This window comes from Mytilus trossulus, chromosome 1 (genome assembly GCF_036588685.1).
Source record: "Mytilus trossulus isolate FHL-02 chromosome 1, PNRI_Mtr1.1.1.hap1, whole genome shotgun sequence".
Taxonomy (NCBI): domain Eukaryota; kingdom Metazoa; phylum Mollusca; class Bivalvia; order Mytilida; family Mytilidae; genus Mytilus; species Mytilus trossulus.
This window is the reverse complement of record NC_086373.1, coordinates 62,132,913-62,146,897: the sequence shown is the minus strand read 5'-3', so window position 1 is coordinate 62,146,897 and position 13,985 is coordinate 62,132,913. Positions and strand designations below refer to the sequence as shown.

The following is a 13,985-nucleotide window of genomic DNA, read 5'->3' as shown; positions in this document are numbered from 1 at the left end:
TTCCGTGTTGATTTCATCGTCTGTCTACACGTAGTTATCATGTTTCAGCTTTTTAAAAAGCTACAACGCTTTTTATTAGAAGAATATATTCTGATATTAGGGATAATTTTTGAAATGCATACAATCTTCTATCATGATTGATTCACTTTCGTGTTGTGGAGTGCAATTTACAAAAAACAAACTTACGCAGCTTCATTATTATTAAAAGTTCCTTAAGTACATATAATCTGTACCGAGGTCTATGGAACAATTATTTCGAAACGACGTCTTGCGTGTTCCTGGTATATATAAATCAATCATCTATTAAGAAAGTAAATAACAATTTATCAAAAACCGAAAACGTACAAGCAGGAACAATGGTCGGATACTGGTAATGAAGATAAAAATAAAATGCAAAGTAAAAAATAATCAAATTGATATACTACTGCTCAATCTAGATTAATTTTTAAACATATACCTCATTGGCTGATAAATGTATACGTCTAATCTTTTATGTGCTTTTTTTTAAAGAAAATTTAATGTTTTATTGGAAAGAAGAGGGGAAAGTTTGCTTTATGAAGTAGTGGTGATTGTTATTGTGGCAATAGTATTGGGGTGACGTTAGTGATAATGGTGACGGTGTCGTTGTTTATGTAAATAGTGATGGTGGTGGTTATTTTGATAATGGTAATGGTGGCGGTGATTTTGCATGTGATAATAAGATAAGATCTGATAAAAAAAAAATCCAATTAAAAATACCTGAAGGAAATACATGTACGATTTGACTTTTAGATGTGTCGATCCAAAGGCCTTATTTGGTATAACTTTGTGAATTTCTGATTTATAATGTTTTTAATGTCGTATTAGATTTTGCCTGCTTATTGTCTTATTGAGCGCCACTTACGATTCTTATGTAAAAGAAACGAGTGCCTGGTGTACCGAAATGAGCATAGATTCATTTATAATTTTACTCATATATTTCGCGTCAGTTTCATCCAATGGACTAACGGTCTAATCTATATAAACAAAACGAGAAACGAGAAACACGTATATATTACATAAACAAACGACAACTACTGTACATTAGATTACATACATATTTAAAGAAAACGCAACTCCCTTTAAAATATCTTCTGTAGACTGGAATAAGTATTTTCAACAAGACTAAAAGTCTTCGTTAACTGTATCATTTGACCTAATACTTCTCCTCAATACCGTGGCATCTCGCCCCCTTCCCCTAGCCACGCCACTTTACAATTGTATCTAGTTTAATAATGTATTGTTGGACTTGTTCATGACCTATAAATATGATGAAATGTTTTCCACTATTTTCAATCGAATTACACTTTGATGGCGTAATCAATGACATTGGATACGATAGTTTTAATAACAAGCCCTACATTGTAATATTGACATTTGATTTTCGACTTCAAAATAATCCCAAAATACTCAGATCTCATTTCTATAAATGATCAAAATCTGTTTTACGGTCGATCTTTTGGTTATTCTAGCACAAGTAATAAACGGGAATGTGAATGTTTAGAATGGAAATTTCATCTAATATGACTTGCACTGTACATTTGACAAATTGAAAATACAATTTGGAGAGAGTAATGAATATGAACTATGGCATAACTAACAAACGAAGACAAATGTAGTTTTCAATGTGATACATTTGTGTACTTTGATTTGCAAGTTGTATGATTAAGTCACTTGGATATATTCGTATAAGAATTAATGTTGACAATTTTAATCTAGACTTAGTAGCAAAATAATAACCTCCTGCAAACACTGTTAAACTGGAACCCTACAACCGTTCGCACGTTCTAAGCGGAGACGCTTCTGATTTCAAACTCATAAGAAACGTTATAGACGTTACGCACGATGTAATTACATTTAATAATGAAAAAAAAAAAAAAAAAAAAAAAAATTACCACATAACGTTGTCATTTTCCTCCAAAATTGATCATAACTGTACAGGATTTCTATGTAAACTGGTTTGCAATGTTGACTGTGTATTATTTCAAAACAAACCAGCCTCTGCTTATTTTCTACTGGCTGTGTACGTCAATTGAACACCCCAATTCCCTTTATGAATATGATGTCACAGATATCTAGTAAAAAGTATCAATATAGAGTCGTGCTCAAAATTTTAGGTGCAGTCAACTCGAGTTCTACTAACTTGGGAAAAACATTAACAGAACGTGGCAACGTAAGACATGTTTGTGAGCGCCCAACACTCCACCTTACATGATATAATAGTGTGATAGCACAAAACACAAGAAGGACTCATAGATCGTAAATAAACTGACACCATAGGCGGATTTCCTTTTTGGAAAAAAAATTGGCTGCTAATATAGGGAATCACTGAAGCTTGACTGGAGCGGGCTCCCTCTTATGTCAGCCAGTGGGCCCCCACTTATGAAAATTTCTGGATCCGCCACTGGACACAACCTAAGAACAAACTGTACAAAACAGTAGGATATGGTATTATTCTTCGGATAAACACGAACTAAAGCATACTTTTAACATAAAGACAAGATATGATACAACGTACTGATATAAGAGTACTCGCGGTTATTGACATCTACAGAATTTCAAAAACAACTAAAAACTTAGAAATAATCATTTTCTCCCTGACAGAAGTGCCACTCAGTACGTATTCAATGGAATTAACTTTTAAGACGTAAAAATAGTCCTAGAGTATATGCGATGTAGTATTCTCGTAAAGACAGAAAGTTGTAAAATGCAGCGAGTATTCTTGAAAATAAAAGTGGTTAAGCCAAATAACCAAAGAATTTTGATTAAACAAATGTATTGAAAACGCGAAAAAAATCAGTTTATTGAAAATTCATTAACTAAAAAGCTTCGTCCTCATTATAGACTTAAAGTAAACTATTATAGCCGCATGGAGGTCTTGAACTAGAAAATTAAAATCGTTCTATCTGTGTTCCTTTGAAAATTCAATCTCTCATATAAAGTCCTTATACAAATATTTGTTCTCACAAATTAGTAATTGATTTCGAGATTAATCGATTCAGAATGTAAATTTCATTACATCATCTTATGTCACATCAAGTACAATATTTAATAATAGTTATTGAAAATATCTTAGATGCTGTGAATTCTCGTGTTACTTGAAGCTTTGGTTTATGTAAACACTAATCATATCTATCATTATAATCAAATATAGGTTTGTTTTTATGAATCACAGTCAAGATATGATTGTTCATTTTGCCCGTACCGTCAAATCTCGAATCTTCAATTTTCTATCTTCTAATTGGCAGTTGTTTCAATTTTTCATTAGAATCTCATGATTTTCGTGAAAATGCATAATTTGTCATTACATAAATTCGTCACTTTGAAAATGCATGTCGTGAACTGGCATGTCGTGAACTGAATTAATTGAGGGATTTTAAGAAAAACAAATGACTTCCAAACATGTAATTTTCCAAAATTGACAGGCAAACACGTTTAGAAGTCAAAATCATTGGTCTTACAATTTCATATGTTGGTTTAACTTTTCAGTTCGTCGTTTTAATACACTTGCAAAAGTTTTCATTGTTAAACCTTGTATCTATAACAATAGTTTAGTATTAATGATAAGTCTTTTACGTAACAGATACTGATAAAGTCAGTGAAAATAAATATAATTCTAAAAAGATGTACTTGACTAGCCTCTCTTCTGAACCGTTCTACATGTTCTTGTCATTTTAATATATTTAGTGCAATTTCACAAGCAAGTTTTCCTTAATCAAAAACAATGAAAAAAAAAATCATATTTCCATTGTGATTTTTAATTTATAATAAGATCAAAATTAGTGCATGTTTTATCAACTGGAATATACATATATTATATACAAGCGAAATGCAGCAATAAATGACGGAACTGATTAATGTAGTTCCCCACCAGCAGTATCTATTCATTAGTACAATGAATAAAAAACGTCTGATAACATTTTGGAATGTTTGAAAAAAGCATCCGCTAAAACAAGTTAAAAGTTACGCTCGAAAACAAAACTCTGGACAGTCCAAAAATAGAAAACGTTTACAAGTGAACATAAAGAGAGACCAATCAAAACCGTATTTGGTAAACTTTGCTAGAGAGTTGCGGACCCACTTTTAGCACAAGGAATATTTATAACATAAAAGTTATTGAACAGAACTATATATCATTTAAATTATGCCTGTTCAAACGTTATTGGATGTTCAGCTGGTACCCTCGAAAACTGATAGTCAACCAGCAGTACTAGATACCTACTTTGTGGGCGATGTGCATGATACCGATATCTTATTTGAGATAATCGAAAATGTCATCTGTCTAAACGTTGACTTCCTAATGCATATTTCAAATCGTTTGTCTTTGTTCATTTTAACATATTACGTAAAATCGTTTAAAAATATATTTTATAAAATATGCAATTTCTGTACAAGTCACTGTTTCCAATTTGAACAAATTTTGTGATGTAAATTCTAACATAATATATATAAATTGATTATAAATTATCCCGAAATACTAAAATTTGAACATTTTTAAGTATCGTGATAGGATAATATCATACATGTATTAAATAGAATAAAATAGCAGAATATGTCTCTATTATAAATGAATTAGAAACTTTATATAGTATATAGTCCAAATAGATTTGATGGGAAATTGCATGAGACAATAATCATGATATGGTTTTGATGTAGTGGAATTTGCAAAACTACTTCATTATGATATCTTGGTATTGTCCCCTGCTGCACGAACGAAAGTAGACAAACATGTACTTATAATAATTTTGTTCTGTCCGTTTGATTCACAAAACAGCAAAACAGTTATAGTATAAATCCGTTTGCAATAAAGACTTGGGCCTTTTATAGCTGACTATGCGGTATGGGCTTTGCTCATTGTTGAAGGCCGTATGGTGACCTATAGTTGTTAATGTTTGTTTCATTTTGGTCTTTTGTGGATAGTTAAATAAAATTGAGAATGGAAATGGGGAATGTGTCAAAGAGACAACAACCCGACCAAATAAAAAAACAACAGCAGAAGGCCACCAACAGGTCTTCAATGTAGCGAGAAATTCCCGCACCCGGAGGCGTCCTTCAACTGGCCCCTAAACAAATATATACTAGTTCAGTGATAATGAACGCATACTACTAATTTCCAAATTGTACACAAGAAACTAAAATTAAAATAATACAAGACTAACAAAGGCCAGAGGCTCCAGACTTGTGGATAGTTGTCTCATTGGCAATCATACCACATCTTCTTTTTATATTTGGTCTTTGTTGAAGGCCGTATGATGCACTATAGTTTAATAAGGTTACTATAAATGACGCGGTTTAAAGCAACTATCGGTCACTGTACGGCCTATGACCATGGGTAAAATCAATACCATATTGTCTGCTATAGCAGATCCCGTAATAACAAAATGTAAAACGTATCAAACGAAAAAACTAGTACTAGAAAAATAATCAACGAAGAATAAATGTGACAGGCAGCAATAAACGACAACCACTGAATTACAGGCTCCCGGCCTAGGACAGAGGGGGGAGGTATAGATTGTGGCGAGGTAGAACATGTGTGTATGCGCTAAATCCTTCCCGCTAGCTGAGACAGTTGTGAAACAGCACAACCTAAGGACTGTAAAAATCTGTTTGAAATTGCTTGCCTCATTATACGATGTATAACAACAACTAACAAATAAATTCTTACATGTTACCTTTTTTGAAGCGTTATGTAATTGTATTTGAAATATATTTTCGTATTCGTAAGCCAGAAAATCTACAAGCCAGTTACCTTTTTCGTTAGCTTTTTACACAAAAAAATCGAATGACTTAATGTCAAACAAACAACTTCAATCAAGTTCTAACAATATGCATGTAGAACAAGTACTCGGTACACATTTTAAAATAAAACGTCCTCAAAATGTGCAAAACGCAAGCTTTAAAGTAACCTATAAATTGGAAATATAAAAATGTGACAAATTCAAGAGAGAAAACTAACTTTCTGGTACATGTATAATCTTATAAACCTTAAGAGAAAACAATTGTACCAGACGACAACGGACTAAAGACTCATGGACAGAGACAACGGACTAAAGACTCATGGAAATAAACAACAAACTAAAGACTCATGGAAAGAGACAACGAACTAAAGACTCAAGGAAAGAGACAACGGACTAAAGACTCATGGAAAGAGACAACGAACTAAAGACTCATGGAAAGAGACAACGGACTAAAGACTCATGGAAAGAGACAACGGACTAAAGACTCATGAAAGAGTCAACTAACTAAAGATTCATGGAAAAAGACAACGGACTAAAGACTCATGGAAAGAGGCAACGGACTAAAGACTCATGGAAAGAGACAACGAACTTAAGACTCATGGAAAGAGACAGATATGTATTTAAAGAAAGCGGCAATGTTAAATATATTTGCGACCGCTCTATTTCTTTGCAAATAACATTGGACAATTGAGTTACATCACAATATTATAAAAACACATAGTACAAATCAGTTGTTAAAAGGCCTTGACTCGTCAGATTTAATAATAACTTATATATTCAAAACAACCAACAAAAAACAAAAAGTACCGATTTCAGAATACTAAAGCAGTAACGTATTATGAAGGGCAAGTTATTTTTTTATATTACAAAAAAAATAAAAAAATAAATGTGATATGTTTGCCAATGAGACAACCCTCCACAAGAGACCAAAATAGCACAGACATTAATTAACTATATGTCACCCTACGGCCTTCTACAATGAGCAAAGCCTATACCGCATAGTCAGCGATAAAAGGCCCCGAAATGACAATGTAAAACAATTCAAACGATTATTATCAGAGACGGATTTCAAGGGTTTTTAAGGGGACCCGCCCCCCTTTTTGTGAGAAAAAAATGGTTACTTATATAGGAAATCACTAAAGCGTGACTGGAGCGGGTCCCCTCTTAGGCATTCAGTGCCCCCCCCCTCTTACGAAAATTTCAAGATCAGCCACTGATCATCCATACTTAACAATACAAACCGAATAATGAACCTAGATATGGAAGTTTAACGCACCCCACATACTATTTTGAGTCAATCAAAGTAACTTTTGTTAATCACTTTAAGACTCGGTTCTCGATTACTTTAATTAAGAAAATTAAATGTTCAGTTATTAAGTGCACTGTATTATGTCATTTGCTATGGTTTTGATTTTTATGGTAATACTTTTCTAATTTTTTCCGATTATTTTTATGACGATAAAGCCGTTACAACAATGATGGTTTTAACTCTCGATAGTATCATGTATTTAATCAAACGGAATCTTTTGAAAATGTTTAGATCTGAGAATTTTTATATTAGTTGTAAATTGCAAATTGAGTTATTTTTATAAATATGTAATGACTCTCAAGGGAATGAAATAAATGAATGAAATGAAAAGGATGATAATTATAAAGGAAACATGTCATTACAGTTTAACGATATTATGTTATTGCTTTAAAGACATTAAATAACAAGAGTAAAAAGAAGTATTAAAAGTGCGTGGCTCATCTTTTTGTGTTCAATTTTATCAATATTATTTGAAATGACTCAAAGCAGGTTAAAATACGACAATGTTGAACCAGTTAAAAATCAAGTTCAATAGCCTCAGCAAAATAACTTTTACGTCAGTCGGGCTCTTGTGGAAAATTGACAATGTTGAACCAGTTAAAAATCAAGTTTAGCCTCAGAAAACTAACTTTTACGTCATGCATGTTGGTCTTTTTGTGGAACGTTGTTACATCGGCAATTATACCAAATCTTCCTATTTTTATAAAACAAGAATCGATTTGAGGGATTTATTGTTGCTATACATATATATTGTATAATTATGTTCATTTCTTGTATGTGTGAAAAATTCAGCATGTCAAATTTGCTATCTATCTTTTTACAGAATAATATATATATAGTAGACAGTGTATGAAACCATATCAACTACCTACTACCATCACCTCCGAAAAATAAAATACACGTTTAAAACTTCGACAACAACGAGCAACAAATGGTCCAGACAGTTTGATGCAATTCATTCTGTAAATGTAATAAAAAAGGGTTTAATTTAAAGATTATTGAAATTGTCTTAAAAATTCGGCTTACCCTGAGGGAGATGTAAAATCTCACTATATCTATTAGAAGATTAATCACCATGCGGAAAAAAGTTCGAAAAAAAAATGAAGCAGGAGGAGGCGTGAATCTTAAGAAATAGGATAGTATTGTCAAAATCTATTTTAAGTTCGATTAACTCTTTTGGAGGTGCAATTTTACTGAATTATAAAAATAACAATTATCCCAGGTTACTTTTATAAAAATGTTCGAACTACATGCAAATCATTGTAAATAACTGTCAGTGGCCGGTACTTCAGTTTACTAGAAACTTTTGCTGCTGAAATTCAAAACAGTTATATTGATACGGGATTTGTTTTTCAATTGTTATGTTTAATAACTCATGTGTACATGTACCTATTATAGTTTATATAGACTTTGGTAATAAAGATATTATATATATTATTACTACAAAATTTTAGAAAACAAATAAAATTGAGAATGGAAATGGGGAATGTGTCAAAGAGACAACAAACCGACCAAATAAAAAAACCACCAGCAGAAGGTCACCAACAGGTCTTCAATGTAGCGAGAAATTCCCGCACCCGGAGGCGTCCTTCAGCTGGCCCCTAAACAAATATATACTAGTTCAGTGATAATGAACGCCATACTAATATCCAAATTGTACACAAGAAACTAAAATTTAAATAATACAAGACTAACAAAGGCCAGAGGCTCCTGACTTGGGACAGGCGCAAAAATGCGGCTGGGTTAAACATGTTTGTGAGATCTCAACCCTCCCCCTATACCTCTAACCAATGTAGAAAAGTAAAAGCATAACAATACGCACATTAAAATTCAGTTCAAGAGAAGTCCGAGTCTGATGTCAGAAGATGTAACCAAAGAAAATAAACAAAATGACAATAATACATAAATAACAACAGACTACTAGCAGTTAACTGACATGCCAGCTCCAGACTTCAATTAAACTGACTGAAAGATTATGATTTCATCATATGAACATCAGGCACAATCCTTCCCGTAAGGGGTTTAGTATCATACCATCATAACATATATGAGAAGAACATAACCCGTGTCATGCCAACAACTGTTTTTAGAATAAATGTGTTTAGTTCCGACGCAAAGACCTTATCAGTGACTCAATATTAACGCAAAAATATGCAATCTTTAATGACTTGACAACAGTATCGTAATTATATCCCTTCTTAATAAGTCTATTCAAAGGTTTTGTAAGTTTATGAGGTGAATACTGACACCTTTGTGCTTTATAAAGAATATTTCCATAAAAAATTGGATGTGAAATACCTGAACGTATAAGAAGTCTGCATGTTGAGCTATATTTACGAATGATGTCTTTATACCGATGATAACATTTAGTAAATGTTTTGACTAGTTTGTGATATCGAAAACCCTGGTGTAATAATTTTTCAGTAATACATAAATTTCTCTCGTTAAAATCTAAAACATTGTTACATACACGAGCGAATCGTACAAGTTGAGATACATAATCACCGTAAGATGGTGACAAGGGAACGTCACCATCTTAAAACGGATAATTAACGATAGGAAATGAAAAATCATCCCTTTTATCATACATTTTAGTATTCAGCTTTCCGTTAGGGATATAGATATCAAGATCGAGGAAAGGGCAGTGGTCATTGTTAGTATTAGCTTTATTTAAAGTAAGTTCACCAGGATATATTTCATTAATATACATACTGAAGTCGTCATTATTGAGAGCCAAAATATCGTCCAAATATCTAAAAGTATTATTAAATTTGTTTATCAGATGTTGTTTTGATGGGTCTTTGCTTATTTTTGTCATAAATTGTAACTCATAAGTTTGTTTCGTGTTCCTGTTTGATATTTTATAGATACAAGTACCATAAAAATTATTACGATTTTGTTGAAAAAAGTCTGTAATAATAAGAATATTTTTTATAATACCTTTGTTTAGAGAAAGGAACTCATTTGGATTACACCAATTTTTATTAAAGCTCTCTTAATGCACTAAATCAGTGACGCACCTTTATACCATTGTGGATTTTAAGATATAAACTATATTTGTCTTCGCTTATTATTTTGAATAGAAATTCCCAGTATCATCATAGTTTATTTAGCATGAGTTATAAGACCGAAACCTGCTGTTTATGTGTGAATTAAGTAAGCTTCTTAAACGAATATTATAAATTAATCTGCGTCCAGCCTTTTCAAGTGTTGCCGTCTTCAATTGACAAACATTTTTGAGAAAGATGTAAGTTTTAGGTGTAAATAAATGTATGAATGATTTTTTTTTAATTTTAAATGATTTTTCAAACTCTTAACCATGATATCTCAAATGTAGTGTAGATAAAGCGTAAGTGTCCTATGGAAAAAGCGCAAACGTCATGTTACAAAAGCTTACAATCTTAGTCGATTCAAATAGTTGGCGAATGTGCCACGTGCGGGAAACGAAATCACAGCCACAGAACAGTGATACAGATTTAGAACTCTCGGCAGCAAAAACTCCTTCATTTTGTATAACCGAGTACAAATACAAAATTATAAAAAAATTCCCACAATGAATGATCAAGATGTAAAATTTGGATTACACCAATTTTTATTAAGCTCTCTTAATGCACTAAATCATTGACGCACCTTTATACCATTGTGGATTTTAAGATAGAAACTATATTTGTCTTCGCTTATTATTATGAATAGAAATTCCCAGTATCATCATAGTTTATTTAGCATGATTTATAAGACCGAAACCTGCTGTTTATGTGTGAATTTTAAAGTACCAGTCTTTGTAAGAATCAGGCAATTTGGGTAAAAATCAAAACATGATCAGAAAAAACCCACCGAGCTAATCATGCTATTTAATACTTACCATCATTCTGAGTTAAAAAATATTAGTCTTTCGTTTGTATGTAATTGGTAATATCAAATAACTCGGTTAGAAAATTGGTTAGAATGATAGCAAATTACAGAGTTATCTCCCCTTATTCGTTAATTCCTAGTGCATTTCAACCAAATTGTATCTTCTATTACCAGAACAGAACACGGAAATGAATGTTATTTTTGTGCATAACTACATATTATGAACTGAAATCATTGTCAAATTGAGTGGGTTTTTTTTGGTCATGTTTTCACCACTGCCTGATTCTTAGGCAGACTGGCACTTTAAAAGTAAGCTTCTTAAAAAAATATTATAAATTAATCTGCGTCCAGCCTTTTCAAGTGTTGCCGTGTTCAAATGACAAACATTTTGAGAAAGATGTAAGTTTTTAGGTGTAAATAAATGTATGAATGATTTTTTTTTATTTTAAATGATTTTTTAAACTCTTAACCATGATATCTCAAATGTAGTGTAGATAAAGCGTAAGTGTCCTATGGAAAAAGCGCAAACGTCATGTTACAAAAGCTTACAATCTTAGTCGATTCAAATAGTTGGCGAATGTGCCACGTGCGGGAAACGAAATCACAGCCACAGAACAGTGATACAGATTTAGAACTCTCGGCAGCAAAAACTCCTTCATTTTGTATAACCGAGTACAAATACAAAATTATAAAAAAATTCCCACAATGAATGATCAAGATGTAAAATTGTAATTAAATATGTATGGTTATATGATAAGTATTATATATATATATTCATTGAAGTCGATATACCAAAAAATGAAGTAATGGCATACTAGACACCGAACAGGAAGTAAAATGAACCATGACATTAACAATTTATGAATTTCATCATTCGCTCACAACAGAATCGTAAGCCTATATGTTATTTTTATATCTATATATAATATATATTCCTAAATAAGATATGCATGTATCATTTATACATAAATTTAGTTGAAAATAAATTCATCATAGATACCAGGACTAAATTGTGTATACACGCCAGACGCGCGTTTCGTCTACAAAAGAAATATCTTAACATAAAATATATTTCTGAACACAATGTATGTTAGTTAAACTAAGCTGTAATTTCTCTGAAAAATATGTATAATATAGAAAACGAAAATTTTCAAACAAAAATCACTTCGATTTGATGTCGTGGGTTTGCTGTCTACACTGATCTTCTTTTTAATCCGATTTTAATTTTTAGTTGTGTGATTTTTTTTTTTTAATTAATCTTATAGTCTCATATAAATATGAAATAAAGAGTACAATATCTAAAAGCAGATTAAATTTCATATCCAACAAGATTAACATATTGAACTTTTATTTTTTTGGAACTTTAACATTAAATCTACAGATCGTTTCACAAACTTTCCTTACCTTATTTGATAATCATTTTTTGATCGCTAGTCAATCCAACATTATGGAAGAAAGTTATTTGAATTCTGCTGTGATTGACTTTCCGTGTTTCATTTCAGTGTCAGAATAGTTTTGAAATTCAATCATTCAAAAGTCAATAATGTTCTAGAGGGAGACACCTACTGTCAATGGCTCATTTCACCGGAAACAAAAAGTAATACGTACGTACTAGCGACAAGCGATTAAATCTAAGTGCCATATGATTTTTACGATGGAATAATCGATACCTACGAAATTCAAAAGTCACAATGAACACTTGTCCGAAGAAAAAGTTCTAAATAATCGGGAAACTTAAACCAGCAGAAGGAATAATTCTGTTATTGTGTAATAAGGCTTGAGGATGAACATTTGAAATATGACGTTTCCCCTTTAATCAATGAAGTCGAATAAAAAAAGCGTTAACAAGATTCTGAAGTTAGGTTAAATGTCAATTTAACGTGATGGAAAGCCAGCGTGCTGCTGAGTTTTACTGTTCGACATTTTGTTTTTTGTTTGGAATTCGATAGGTTGCAGATAAATGACAGTTCCAGTAAAACAATCAATAATTGAAATGTCAATTATGATATCGCAATTTCAATCTTTATATGAAAAATGGTAAATAATTTCATAATTTGTTTCAATATTTATGTATAGGATATTGATACAATGCATTACATCAGCATTTTCTTGATGTTGTTTTCTAAATAAGAAAAGATCGTTAACTATTATCATAACAACCAAATGCAATATATTTTTTTCCCGACTGACGCGATTGGAAAAATTATGACAAATTAACATGTTTCATTCTATAGATTGTCTGATAATAACCTCTGTTTACGTCTAATATTGAACAAACGTGTCGACATCTAGTGTTTCATTGGAGTATTTTCTTTTTGTTCTCTGAAAGTGTTGTAAATAATACGTGCATAACGTTTTACAAGTCACGAATAATTTACTTTTTGTCAAGAGTTTGATCATAACCTAATCTGTTTATCTACAGTAGTGGTTGGCATATGATATATTGCAAATGAAACTATGCTTCCTTCAAGGACAGTACATGCAAGTAGTTAAATAACTCATTGCTTTGAGGGTTTTAAAATAATTTCAAGAAAGCACTTGCATATGTTGCCGGTATGTATTTCGATAAATCTAGTCGATAAATGTCTCTTAAACAAACCTGTAAAAGTACTGCTAAGATTTCTTCCGAAAAAAAAGGAAAATCACAAAAATACTTAACTCCGAGGACAATTCAATTAGAAAGTCCCTAATCAGATAGCAAAATAAAAAAGCTCAAAGACATCAAACAAATGAACGTACAACAACTGTCATATTCCTGATTTGGTACAGGCATTTTCTTATGTAGAAAATGGTGGAATCAACCTGAAGTTAGCTAATTCTCTCTCTTGTATGACAGTCGCATAAAATTCCAATATGTTGACAACGATGTGTGAACAAAACAAACAGACATAATAGGTAAAAATGTTAAAAAAAACCAGGGATACAGCAGTCAACATTGTGTTATTATCTTAATCACTACTAAAACAAACAAACATGTAAACAAACATTACGATTTTTCCATTTGATAAGGGACTTTCCGTTTTGAATTTTCCTCGAATTTCAATAATTTTGTGATTTTTCTTTTTACC

The 13,985-nt window shown here is 31.7% G+C and overlaps 1 protein-coding gene across 1 annotated transcript in view; it reads right to left on the bottom strand.

The window, feature by feature from the left end:
* Positions 1 to 12,614, bottom strand: part of LOC134681161 (uncharacterized) — a 37,019-nt gene extending 24,405 nt beyond the window's left edge. Inside the window, exon 1 of the mRNA XM_063540627.1 lies at positions 12,322 to 12,614. The gene's annotated coding sequence lies outside the window, so the exon portion shown is untranslated. The remainder of the gene's footprint in view (positions 1 to 12,321) is intronic.
* Positions 12,615 to 13,985: the final 1,371 nt, after the last annotated feature.